The 13,470-nt window shown below is 42.9% G+C and overlaps 1 pseudogene; it reads right to left on the bottom strand.

Annotated features, from left to right (window-relative positions):
• Positions 1-6,874: 6,874 nt before the first annotated feature.
• Positions 6,875-12,212, bottom strand: LOC124851141 (annotated as a pseudogene).
• Positions 12,213-13,470: the final 1,258 nt, after the last annotated feature.

Below are 13,470 nucleotides of genomic sequence, written 5' to 3'. Positions count from 1 at the left end.
GTTGGGGATCGGGTCCAGACAAAGGAAGGATGAGGCCTACATGGGCCTTTAACAGCCTGCCTCGAGTTGTTTCCTGCTGTGAGGCCGAAAAATACCCAGAATGCTTTTGGGGCATCCATGTTTTTTTGACCGCCGCCCGAGTTTAAACTCAGGCCTTCCATTGGCTGAGAGCCAACAGACCCCACGGCCCCCCCTGGAGGGAGGCCGGACATGAATTGAGAACCCCCTCAATTCATTGCTTTTTCCCGTGTGCTGAAGATAGGACCAGAACCTCTCCCGGTTCCTCCAGATGATCCAGACACTTAAAGGGAGCAACCAATCCAAATGTTTGTATTTTTACCTTAAAGGGGACATTGTATGCCCATTTTACCACAAGTTGATATGGTTCCTTGGGGTCTTAATGAAATGTCTGTAACATACTTTGGTCAAAATACCACAAGGATCATTTAAAACAGCACCCTTTTTACCCTGTCTAAAACAGCCCTCCACAGTGACCTGTTTTGAGTGCCTGTTCCTTTAAATGCTAGTGAGCCAGCTCCCCCCTCCCCCCTCTCCCCTCATGATTTTAAACGATATAAATTACATATTTTATATGATATAAATAATCAAATATGCATCCCTTACTTTGTATTCCCCTTCTGTTGTCCTGGAGTTTTAATTTTCCCAATCACATAATTAAATGTCCCCCTCTGCCCATCCACTACAAGCACACAAGCAGATAGACAGAGAGAGAAAGAGAGGGGTGGGGGGGGCTATGAAGACCATCATTTACTCCCAAACCCCGACATTCAACGGGTACAACAACAAGCTGCGCGCTTGAGAGCGGCGCTGCGCTGCCTCGCAGCCTCGCTGCGTCCGGTGTAAACCTGGCGTAACGAGTGGGGGGGCTCTGTGTGTTTGTGCCAGTGTTACAGTAGTGCTGAACACTGCGGAAGTCGTCCACGCTGCTGACTGTGTGGCGTTAACACAAATTCCAGCTCTCGCATGGGAGAGCGAGCAGTCGCGCCCGAGCAACTGCTGCAGCCTCCCAGTCCCAAGGATCCAGACAAATGCCACATGTGAGTGAATTGCGGGCTGACCAGCGCGGAGAAATGCGCGTCCCGTGTGAACAGCCAGGAGGCTGCGTGCTTGAGAACGGTGCTGCGCTGTGCGTCCGGTGTAAACCCGGTGTAACGAGTGTGGGGGGGAGGGGGGGATGAGGTGGGGGGTGGCCCAAGGCCATGTAGGGAGACTTCCAGTGTATTGTGACGACACAATACACAGGAAGCTCATTCGAGTCACTCAAGCATGACGTTTCTGACTTAGAGGAACCATAACAAAACGCGCGAGTGTTTTTTCCCCAGATTTTTGGGTTGGTAGACATGCCAGATACCCACATTAACGTGTAGAAGCACTAACAAAGTGGAATTTTCATGATATGTCCCCTTTAAGTTCATTCCCTTTTATTTTTGTGAACTTCCCTTTTTTACCTGAGCTTTATTTTGAAACAACTGCGGCAAAGTCTTTCACTCGCCTGCCGAGTTCCCCAGACTTTTTCCGGATCCACAACTACAGCTGCTCCTCAGCTGTTCATACCTGCAGAACGGCACGTAAATTCGCCAGAAGAGCAAGAACATTCGCCACGAAGGGCAGGACACATTCGCCAAAGAGAACGAGACGAATTCTCTCCTATCCGGCCCGCTCGTTTCCCGCTGCCACCGCGCGAATCAGCTACTCTAGAGGCCACGAACACAATTAAGAGGCTTATGTCTGGGCAGAGACTAGTTTAAACATTAGCGTGTTATTATTTGAATGTATATTTCTGTAGGACCGCCGAGTCCGTTTGTTTTGTGTCATCGCGTCCTGACGAATCTGCGTTTTGTTAAGACTAAAATCTATGTTTTCCTTTGAATATTTGTTAAGACTAAAATCTTTGTTTTTCTTTGAATATGTGTCTGTGAAGATGGCAATGAAACTGAACTCTAAACAAGTGCAGTATGTTGGACAGGGGTGGGGGCAGGGGCAGTTTGGGCTGAATATGTGGGAAAATGTGCGGCCTTCACATAGTGACTGATAGTAGCCGTTGCTGGCTGGTTTTAATCTTGAAGTTGATTGTTGTGTGTGTGTGTGCGTCACATCACAGTTCAGTCTTGCACCTGTCTGATAATGCCTGTTTGAGAAGACTGTACATCTGTGGCAGACAATACACTGTACTTTAACTTGTTCTCATACCTAACTTACTATATTACAGCATAAACTCCATTAGCTTTATTTCAAACATCACACATACATGAATGCACTGTTTTCTTAAAAAACTGTGACATACCCTTAGAAAGAATTCAAGCAGCGGCCACTAGGGTCTGAAGGACAGATAGGAAAATGTGCATGCCATACTGAAAGCTCACAAGCTGTCAGCCGATTCAAGGCTTGTTTTAAAACACCAAACCAAACACTGTCAGAATGTGAAGATTTGTCCCAGCTACTGTCAAAGGAGGGACGAAACTGGGAGCGGCTCCTCATCATTGGCGAATTCCAGTGCCTTGAGGCTGGGACCAGCCTGTGCACTAGCCACGTGACTCCCCCTCCTGCTGAAGTTCTACCTATTATTATAAATATTGCACCCACCGTCCGCTCGGGGCGACTCTGACTTCCCCGTCGGTATTAGGCGGCTTGGGGTTGTACGTTGAGTGCCCATAGCTATGTAGTAGCTGTTCATTGCTTCTAAATAAATACTTTTTTGAACCAGACCGACTCTACCATCTCTACCTAAGGAAAAAAGAACACGACAGTTTACGGCCACATCGCGGCACTGTTTACCGTTAGACCAATTTTGCGGAGATTTTAACCCATTAAAAGATCGGTACACAGCTGGACGAATCTTAGTTCATCCGCTTGGGTACCGAGTGGTAAAGTCCCCTCAAAGTTGTCTCTGGCGGTGTTTGAGATCTCCTCTGATCACTCTTTGCATGTTTCCTTTTCTCTCTCTCTTTTCTCCTAAACCCGCCTGCACACACGTTCCGACCTGCATCCACATAATTCACGTGTTATACCTGTCCGGGGACTTAGAGAGTGCGATCGCATCTCGACGCCATTCGGCGCTTTGAACCACGAGATAGACAAAAGCATCCCTTTGTTCTCCATTTCCTGTTGGTCAAACAACGCGGTTAGACCGCCATCTTGAATTCGATCCTACGTCAAATCACGTGGTTAGACCTCCATCTTGAATTCAGAACACGACACCACGCGGTTAGACCGCCATCTTAAATTCAGTAATACGACGTCATCCCCCGTGACTTCGTACGCCATCTTGACTCCCCCTTCTCTCTCTCTCTCTCACACACACACACACACACACACACACACACACACACACACACACACACACACACACACACACAGGTATTACATGTGTGTTATAAATCGTGTTAAGTGCTAGTGTTGTTATCTTTGATATAGTGGATTCTTGTTAGGATAATAGTCATTAATTAACATTGAGGTTATTATCTTTAATAAATTCTATTGTATTTAAAGTACCGGTATTTTGTGATTATTTGTGCATATGTATGTGACTACAGCTGGAACATGATAGCCAGTGCTTGAACTTAAACCTTCACTGTTCATTTTACAATCATTAATAGTAAATATTGAGATTTTATGAGACTGATCTTTACAGATTGATTGTTGGTCCCTGATACCAGGGTGGTGCCCCGTCTTTGATAAATTATAATTACAAATTTTATTATTCTTAATTGATAATTTTATTGTTTCTCATTAATTATTTCATTCTTAATTGATAACTTTATTGTTTTTAATTAATACATTTATTATTTTAATAAATAATTGTATTATTTTAATAATCATATTTTATTATTAATAATTAGCCAACATCAAGTCTACCTACTATTGCACAACATTACTTACAGTCCTGATGGTATAAAAATAAGACTTTCATGAAATGTTTATGATTATATATTCTTTAGTGATATACAGCAGTTGTTCTTGACTGAGCACGGGGCAGCCGGCGTGCAGGGTGTCGACGTCTCCCTCACCATTTCTGTGGAGGTTCCACCAGAAGATCCTATCGTATCTCAACTTGTCTTGTCTTAACTTACCTTATCCTAACTTTCATGACTTGTCTTGTGTCTTGTCTTAACTTATCGTATCTTATCTCATGAGCATATCCTTGTGAAATCTCTGATCATCATCATGTCCACAAACTTTTAATTGTCCACTATATGTTGCAGCTCCAGTACTGTTCACTGGACAAAATGTCCCCACCCACTTTCAAAATGAACACATCTGAAATTAAGCAGATGTTTCCCTAAATACAGAACAAGAGGTACAGCTCTGTCTCTCTCTCAAATTTCTAGTCACAAATCTCTGGGGAATCATTGTTTATTGAATATCCAACATGCAGGTAGAGATTGTATAGAGCCATCCACCTCATACCACCATCACTCCGCCTGATGTCCTGCAGCCTCTCAAACTTCGTGGTCGATGGATCTCAGGTCATCGATCAACTCCGTTCAACACTGATCGCCTGCCGGACGTTCAGCAGCGATGTAATACATTTCTCCTGCGGACACAGTCAGGACAACGCAGCCCCGAACAAAACATGTGTGAGAAGATTCATCTCCACACCTTGAGAGTTAAATGTGCTTCCTCCTGCAGCAGCTCCACAGTCTGAGCTCCTCCTCCTCCTCCTCCTCCTCCTCCTGCAGGCTCTATTCTGTCAGAAGATCAAACCTGCCTCAGGTCCTCCTCACATGTGAGATCTCAGCTTTCCCCACAGCCTGAGGAGATGGGTTTACACCATTTGCACTCATCACACTGGTTTATTTCTCTACAACAACATGAGAGTATTTAGGCTTTATTTAGGTTGTTTGTGCAAATTAATCTGATTTAAATTATTAAATTTGAGCCTGGTTGCCTGCAAACCACTTATTGTATGATATACAAAGATCAACTTGCCACCTTTATTATAGCCTATATATATATAATTATATTTATTTTATTTATTTGTTTTTAGGTGACGATAAATCACAGCGATAGGTGCATATGGGTCTTAAGTTTGAGTCTCTGGCGACATCTGCAAGAGCGACAGCGCTGTTTTAACATCCATCTGTAGCAATAAAGCTCTAAACTTGAGTAGAGAGATTAATTAATTGTATTGATGGTGGGCTATTATTATAATTATTATTATTACTATATTATTATTTATTATTATTGTTGTTGTTGTGATTCCATATACGATTAAACTACATGTGTGACTGACATGCCTCAAACTCATCTATGAAACCACCAGTTCACAAAGTTTTGTTTAATCACTTTTTAATTATAATAAAATGTGAGTAATGTACGTAATATATCTGGCCTGTGGGCATCTGTTCAATATAGTTTCCCTTCTAATGGACAGTGCCTTACCAAAACATATTCAAAGTTTTAATTGTCTATTTCAGGAGAACAATTCAGCTTGCAGGGTTACATTTTGTATTTTATTTATTATCTATAACACAATTCTGACACATCTTTACCAGCATCAAGGAAACTTGCATTTAGGCTACTTACATACACATATAAATATTCAAATGGGAATTTCAGCCCCTTATTTGTCTGCATTATTCAGAAACATTTATATTTTAAATTTTATAATATTCGTTATAAAGTGTGAAGCTCAGTCACAGACTTGCTCATAAATCCTGCAGGATCAGTGCATGCTCAATGAGAAACTGAGAGGCTGGAAACTTTAGAAGCAATAGCAGATTGTGTCATAACAACTAAAATTCAATCCCCAACTATCAACAACTGTATTGACTCTGTTGGCGGATCCGCCATAAATAATACGATCTTGTGGACACACAAGGTTTAATCAGTGTCTGGTTATTTCTTGTTCCAGAGATTATACATTCTATTTCTCTCACAAATCACGAATAATCTTTGAATTACATCAGTACAACCCAAATGTTCACTCCCTTTATGTATGTGCAGAACGGGGTTGCTGCAGATTTCATAAAACTAGGTTCAGACATTTAACAGACACAAGAAAACAATTTAATAGCACAAATATGTTTCATGATAACATACGGCACATGTTTGAAAGCCTATTAGAAAACCAGTTAGGACATTAGGACTTATAATATTTTAATTCATATCACATAGGACTCATATAACACATTTCCACCTGATAATCATTCATTGATCCAGAAATGTTTCAAGAATGGGCAATGAATCAAGCAAAACTTGATTTATTTTAGAAGCTTCTTCTTGTTTTTCATCATGGGACGACAATGACAACCTAAAGCAGCAGTACTGACAGTGTTTGCTGCAGATCTGATGCTGCTGACTGACAAAAAAACAAACAAGGGATTGATGAGTCTTCTACCCAGCTAATCAACCTATTTCATTAGATACAATGATGATATTTCTACATAAACAAAATGACTGTCTAGAGGACTTTTTAATACCCTCTGAGCCTTTTTGGAGGAAAGAAAATGAAGTTTGTTTTTGAAAGGACTTGTCATAACTTAGCCATGTTTTGTTTATAATTTCACACCTAAATGGCGAATGTTCATAGCACATGTCGCTTTACCAGAAGGAACAAAGGACTTTGTGTTTTGTCACCACATACTTACAATACATTTCACATTAAGGCATCTCTTAAAGGCTGTGTGTGAAAAAAGTAAGAATATAAACCTGTCCTCGTGTCTTTAATCTTATTTAATTCTCGACCAGGGTTTGACTTTCTTTGAGCAGCAGAGGAGCGTTTTCGATGTAGCCCCTGGACTCTGGTCTGCAAACCGTAGATGAGCGGACTCAGAAAACGTGGAATCAGGATGAAACAGAAGTAATTAAAAAGGAGATGTCCTCGTGTTGCCGGATTGAAAAATTTGCAGCACTATGAGAGACTCAATGTGGGATGGCTGAGAGCCATGCACACAACTAATGGAAGCCGTGCAGCAGCACCGTGTGCATGGCTTTGTTCACCGGACCTCGGTCCTGTCTCAGCTTCCTGGTCTCAGCAGGATTCTCACATATGTAAAGAGGATGATGACTGCAGCCACTTGCAAAGAAACAAACTGACAGCAACTTTGAACAATTTCTGGATAGGAGAGGATTTGACAAGAATAGTTTTGCAATGCACAGGGGTGGAAGGTTGTCCACAGAAAGGGTCACGTTTCCCGATGGAGAAGTCAATGACAGGAAGATGCAGCTGATGAACCATAGACACAGAATAGCCAGTCCAGATACGGTCTAGGCGCCAGGAGCCGGGCATCGCAGGGGTAGACGAGTAGATGTAACGCTCCAGTGACATGGTGGCCAGGATTAAGGGGTGTTCTGGAAAGTGGCAGTGGATATGAAGAGCAGAGAGACCTGGTATCTGAGCTTAAATTTCACTGACCCTACCTATGGCTTTGAAGAGGAAGAGGCCTTTAGAGGTCATGAGCTGGAGGGTGTCGTTACAGACCAGCATGGAGGAGAACAGGATGTAGCGGGGCGTGTCAGGAACTGCCTGTGGGGCGCAAAGATGTGCAGCATGACAGCGATGCAGCACAGGAAGACGCAGAGAGAGCGGGATGACCACACACCTTGATGATCACAGACAGGCTCCTGGGAGGTTGCGTTGGTTGAAGCTCAGTCAGATTCTACATTTGCAGCTGTGGAGACGGGGAGCACACATGTTAAAGCACTTAAAGCTCCCATGTACACATATTGAGAGGAAATAAATGAATACACATAAAAGCAACAACATAATCTACTTGATAATTTGAAGAAGCCTCCAACATTATAAATACTCCTTTGACTTGAAAGCAGTTTGAACTTTGTCTCAATAAGCATCCAATTTTCATAATAACAAGCCTTCGATGCCTACGAATGTCTTCGTCCGTCAGAAGAGTTCAGATTTCTATTCTTCTCATCATAAGGTATGTCTTGATGAACGTTCACAGGGCTGATTCTACCTCTAATCTCTGGCCTCGTTCCTGTGTCTGATATAGGCCGATTCCTCCATGAGATAAAGTCATTTTCATGCTTTCATCATTAAGCATTATGTTTCTCATCATCAACTAGATTTCAGTGAAGTTGGACTCCACGGGTGAGGCAGGTCTGAAGAAGCTCTGAACATGGAAAGTGTTTGTGACATGGGAAACTTTTCAAATCATAGCAACTTAAAATCATAACAAACCGTCACAAGTGATGTTGCACTGAACTTGGTGGGACCCTCAGAACCCCTTCAGAAATAAAGTCCTTAAAACTAGGATTCTTTTAAAAATTATTATTTATTGTTTAAAATCTCTAAATACATCAGTTATGTCTCAAACCAAAGAATCTTAAACAAGTGTAATTACTTTTTACAGTAAATCAATTTCTTTCATCATTTGTTTGTTTGCCACTCAAAATAATTGATGATCCACACTGTCTACAATAACCTGTTGAGTTTACATTATTCTAAGTATGATGTTCACATGATTACTAATGATATTCATTCCTTATTCCTGTTTGCATGTTACAGAGCAAGTCTGAATTATGACGTCAAGCAGTTGGTAATTATGCGTGTACATGATGTTTCAGATGTATTAAGCTCTAATGAGCGTTCTAATCTCGATTAAGGCGTATCATGTCCGTCATGTATTTACTCCCACCACACTTTGATAATTTGATTATTGCTTATTCTGGTTGTGACCTTATTCAGGTGAGGATCATCAGAGCATGCTGTTGACATGGCAGTGTCTTATTCAGACTTATGTCTTAATTGGGTTGATTTTGGAATATTTCTGTCTATGTTAACCAAAAGGTTCAGTGTGTAGAATTTAGTGACCTCCTAGTGGTGAAGTTGCATTTGCTGCTGAACCCCTCACCTCACCCTTCCAAACATGAAGCTGTGGCAGCCTTCAGTTGTCATAAAAACTCAAAAAGGTGTTTAGTTTGTCAGTCTGGGCTACTGCTAAATAACATGGCCTCCTTCAGAGAAGACCTGCTCCTTATTTAAATATAAGCTAAATGTTTCCAATATAAGCATTTCATTCTAAAGTAATGAAAACAACAATTCATAAATTTAGATGAAACCACAATTAAAACATCACTAGTTCTTTTATATTCACTTTCTGCCAATAGATCCTTTACCAATCTTTATGAACCTTTAATATGACTGATGCCATCTGTCACTGCAGCAGTGTGGTTCTATTTGTCCAGCTGCAGCAAAGTTGTATGTAAACCAGTTTGTAGAGAGGTCAAATTAAACAGGATATTAAGAACCTGTTTGACTGTGCTATTTCTCCATCTCTTTTGCCCCTGTGAGTGAAAATCATGAACATGTCGACCTCACACACATATCACGACAGGTGCACATAGACACATTGTGGACATATTTTCTTATGAAAATAAACAGATGACTTCAGCACAGGGTGAAAAACGTGGGCAATTTATTAAGTTAAAGTATTTTTAATTAATCTATCCAACTATTTATTTCCTGCTGATGTGGTGCTGTCACTCAACTGAGCCGTTTCAGCAGCAGGCGGCTCTCGTATCGATACGCTGTACTGAGAGGATTCTGCTGAGAGGACACTTCCATGGGAGGCTGGACCAGGCTTTCATTCAGTGCAGTTTCTTAATGCTGTTGAGCAAAGTGTTTTACAGCAGTGCTTCTTGCTTGACTCACAGTGCTGGCGTCCGTCCTGGCGGCGGCTTTAGCTGGAGCTGTAGATGTCACTGCAGTCAGTGAAGGCTGGGTCTCAGTGAGTCCGTACTGGGATTAAGTTATAGGTCTCACTGACGCCTGTGAAAGCATTAAGTGTTATTACTATCACTGCAGGGCTACCTGTAAAATTACCTCCACTTATCCCATATTCCTACAAATGCAACATTCTAATATAGAAATATTCTAGTCCAATATTTTGAGGTCAATATTTCCATGACTGTTAACTTACTCCTTAATATTCCTGTTTGCATGCACTGCCGTTACTGATTAATTTACTAATGAGTTCTTACTGGATTTTATTCAGTGCACAAGGCTAAAGAGCCGTGTGATAAGACATATATATATTGGTGAAAAAGGCACATGTGTGATACCACAGCAGAAAGATGGTTTATCTCAGGGTTCGAGGATGTTTGACTGTGGTTGTGCATACGCAGAGGAGGTAAATATTATTGACAGTCGTTGTAAAGATCAGTACTGTGCATTTCAGCACTGTATATTGTAATTGTTTAATGGGTTTCTTACTATCCTGGAATTATGCATATTGTACTGTACAGTAAATACCACTAGATTGGAAATTTAGGAAAATGTAAAATCACAATTGCAGAGTAAAAACTCAAATTTGGGATTTGAGGTTTATTTAACTTTGGACTAATATATGATACTGATCTGGCCCCTGGAAACCTGGTACCACTTTTTTTAACAGTGTTTCAGTGTCAGGCTCTTGGTTTCCACATCACTCATGTCCAGTCATCACACTTTGGTGTGTACCCAGATGCCATTAACAGTGTGGTTCAAAGATGAAGTGAATCCAAGTGTTTTTCAAACGACACTCCATTGGGTGAGCTGCCCAATGTGACATCTCAGAGGCTGATTAAACAAGTCTCTGTCCCTGTTTCTGTGAATAACAGACTGGCTGATTGTGTGGCTCATGGTCTAATTCATGAGCTGATTCTCTCACTTGTTTAACCCAAACAAGTTGCGGCTCACTGAAAAACAGCTCGAGGAACGGCTCCTGCGTTGGTGGACGTCTGCAGAGTTGGACCAAACTGTACCAAACTGAGCTCTGCCTCAGACCCCGCGGATGTCGCTCAATAGATAAGTTGTTTTGAGCATTGGACCAAATCAGTATCTGTTTAATCTGTTGCAGCGCCAAGAGCTTTATTGAAATATTAAATGGCCTATTTAAGTGTGTTCCAATAAACTCTTTCAGTGAAATAAGCCAAAAATATTGAAGATGGATTAACAAGGATGCAGCAAGAAAACCCCAAAATACCTGGTGTCTCAATTATAACACTTACAATGATCTGATGGTATAAAATGAGGCGCTTCCAACATGATGGCCATGATTATGTATTCCCCAGTGTCCCAGTTGTTGCCGGTATGACTGAGGCCAGCCATGTGCAAGTGTATCATGACTCCTCACCATTTCTGTAGGTTCCACCAGAAAAGATGGCAACTCTCTGGGATAAGAAAAGAATAAAAGGAAAGATTAAATTAATTTTAAAAATAAGCGCTTTAGTCGTGAGGTTGGACCAAGTGTGTATTTAATCATAATAATATCTTCCGGGTTAATCACTTGAATCAAAAATGCACATAAATCCAAGATATTTAGTTTTCCATGATATAAAAAACAGGAAAAAAGTGAAGTAAAAAAATGGAAATCCTCACCAATCAATTATCAATGATAGATACATTTGCAGATTGGCAGTTGGCTGAGCAATGTTGTTTTAAAAATTGAATGAAATTAAATCAAATTACAGCTAGGGAACAGTAAATGAGGATGTTCTTGGAGACTACAAGTGTAATTTCCATGAATCATTCTACTTATCTCAGACAGAGTTGAATTTCATGCATGAACTATTTTAATGATCATTTGTCAGTTTACGAGCTTCCGTTAAGCCCTTTCTGCCTTGGGAAGTGAGGTGTCAAGTGAAATTAGGGTGAAGGATAAACCCCAGGAATGGTCGTGCGACCTTCCTGTAGCTCATTTATCAGACCAGAAACACCTCCAACCTCCACTGAGGCTCATTCCCCAACCCCAGTACTGTGGCGATGATCTTTCAGCACTTTGTCATGCAGTGCCAGATGACATCGCCTCTGAATGCAGCCCGTTTGATCAGGTGAGCGCCCATGGGTTATCCATCGCCGCCCTTGAACTATAAAGTCCGGTGTGGGGTCAGACACTTTGGTGTAAACTGTATTAGATCTGGTTAATGCCCTTGTGTTGTCCCTGCTTCCCCCGGCTGTTATTTACCCCTCCATAGCCACCCCATATTAAGAGACGCACACCAGCGCAATAGACAGAGTGAGCAGCCCTTGCAGATGTATTTATTTTGCCCACGGCACATGGTGTAGGTTTTGCAAAATCCTTTTCCTGGGGCATATCAGCCACCTCTTCCTCTTACTGCGGCGGGAGGCTGCTAGGGCTGGAAGGCCGGACTCGGGTCGGCGTCGTGTGGTGCGCTCTCTGTCCGTCGGCGGCGGCGGCACTACCTTCACAACCGCCGGCGGACGGCGTCCGTCTCAGGGATACGCTCATCTTGTGCAGTCAGGCAGTCAGAGCCTTTCCCAGCCTTTGGGAACACCTCCGCTTGTTCCACTTGCCCGGCTCAGTCTGGTTTGATCTCTCCATGTCACGGCGTTGTAGGAAGGAGCGTGAGAATGTTGTGGCGACTTAGGGGCCAGCGCGGTCATCCTCCTGCAGCTGTACGTTCGATCACCTTGTCTAGGTTGTCCCGCCACCTTTGTTGCGGTTGCTGGTCAGGGCGGTAACTTGGTTTCCGTCCTGTGATGCGCTGATGTCGGCCTGAGTTCGTGTGCCTCAGGCTTCCATTCCTGTTTTTCTTTGGGATGCTAGGACACAAGAGTGGCAGTGGGCATGATCACGACTTGGATGAGAACACCCTCTCTTCCCATAAACCGCGAGCGGCCTGGTGGGCTGGGCTTGTTCTTCGAACAGTGCGACCGATGACTTCCCTCAGGAGCTGCCGCGAGTTAGTAGGAGGTGTGATAATTTATCTGTACGTGGCATTCTGACCGTGCAGTCCCTCCTTCTACATCGGCACTGCCACATAACCCCTGGTTCCGTTTCTGGAAGGTGATCCGCCGCTGGCTTTCAGTGCTGCCACCATCTTCAGTGCTGTAGCTTGATTCCGCATCGCAATTACCCGACCCAGTCCGTATTTACTTTGGCTTGCTGGGCATGTATACTGAAGGAAGGACACACCAACTGGGGAGAAAAACAGGAGGAGAAGAGATGAGAGGGAGATGAGATGAGGACGGGGACTAGCAGCAGCTATCTACATAAGATATAAGATAACATAACTAACAACACTAACATAACATAACATAACGCCGCATAACATAATAATAATATAAAAATAAAAACCTCGGCCCGGAACCAGTTGCTGCGTCCCACGGTCGCCAGACCCCAGGTTGCTTAGAGGTCACGTACATGACGCCCATGAAACACCACACCTGCATTCCAGACCTCTGCCACGGCCTTAGTTGTGTTAGCTTCGTCTGTGTCGTCTCGTCTGTGATCGTCGAGCGTAGCAGTCTGATCAGTGTGGAAGATCAAGGGCATCGTGGCGCGAGAATGTCGGCCAGCCGCTCTCGGCGTCCCACAGGCTGGCCGTGGCCTGCACCCAGGTTCATGCCATATAAGATCAGCAGCCTACGTAGGCGCGCAGGAGGCGGTCTCGTCCATTCCTTCCATTCGTCCCACCATCTATTCGGCGACCACTCGATTCGTCATCTCAGGATGATGTTCTCTACCACATCGGTGTAGTGAACGG

The sequence above is a fragment of the Hippoglossus stenolepis genome, chromosome 4 (genome assembly GCF_022539355.2).
Source record: "Hippoglossus stenolepis isolate QCI-W04-F060 chromosome 4, HSTE1.2, whole genome shotgun sequence".
NCBI classification, from domain to species: domain Eukaryota; kingdom Metazoa; phylum Chordata; class Actinopteri; order Pleuronectiformes; family Pleuronectidae; genus Hippoglossus; species Hippoglossus stenolepis.
Note: the sequence above shows the minus strand (reverse complement) of the source record. Positions and strands in the feature narration are given on the sequence as shown.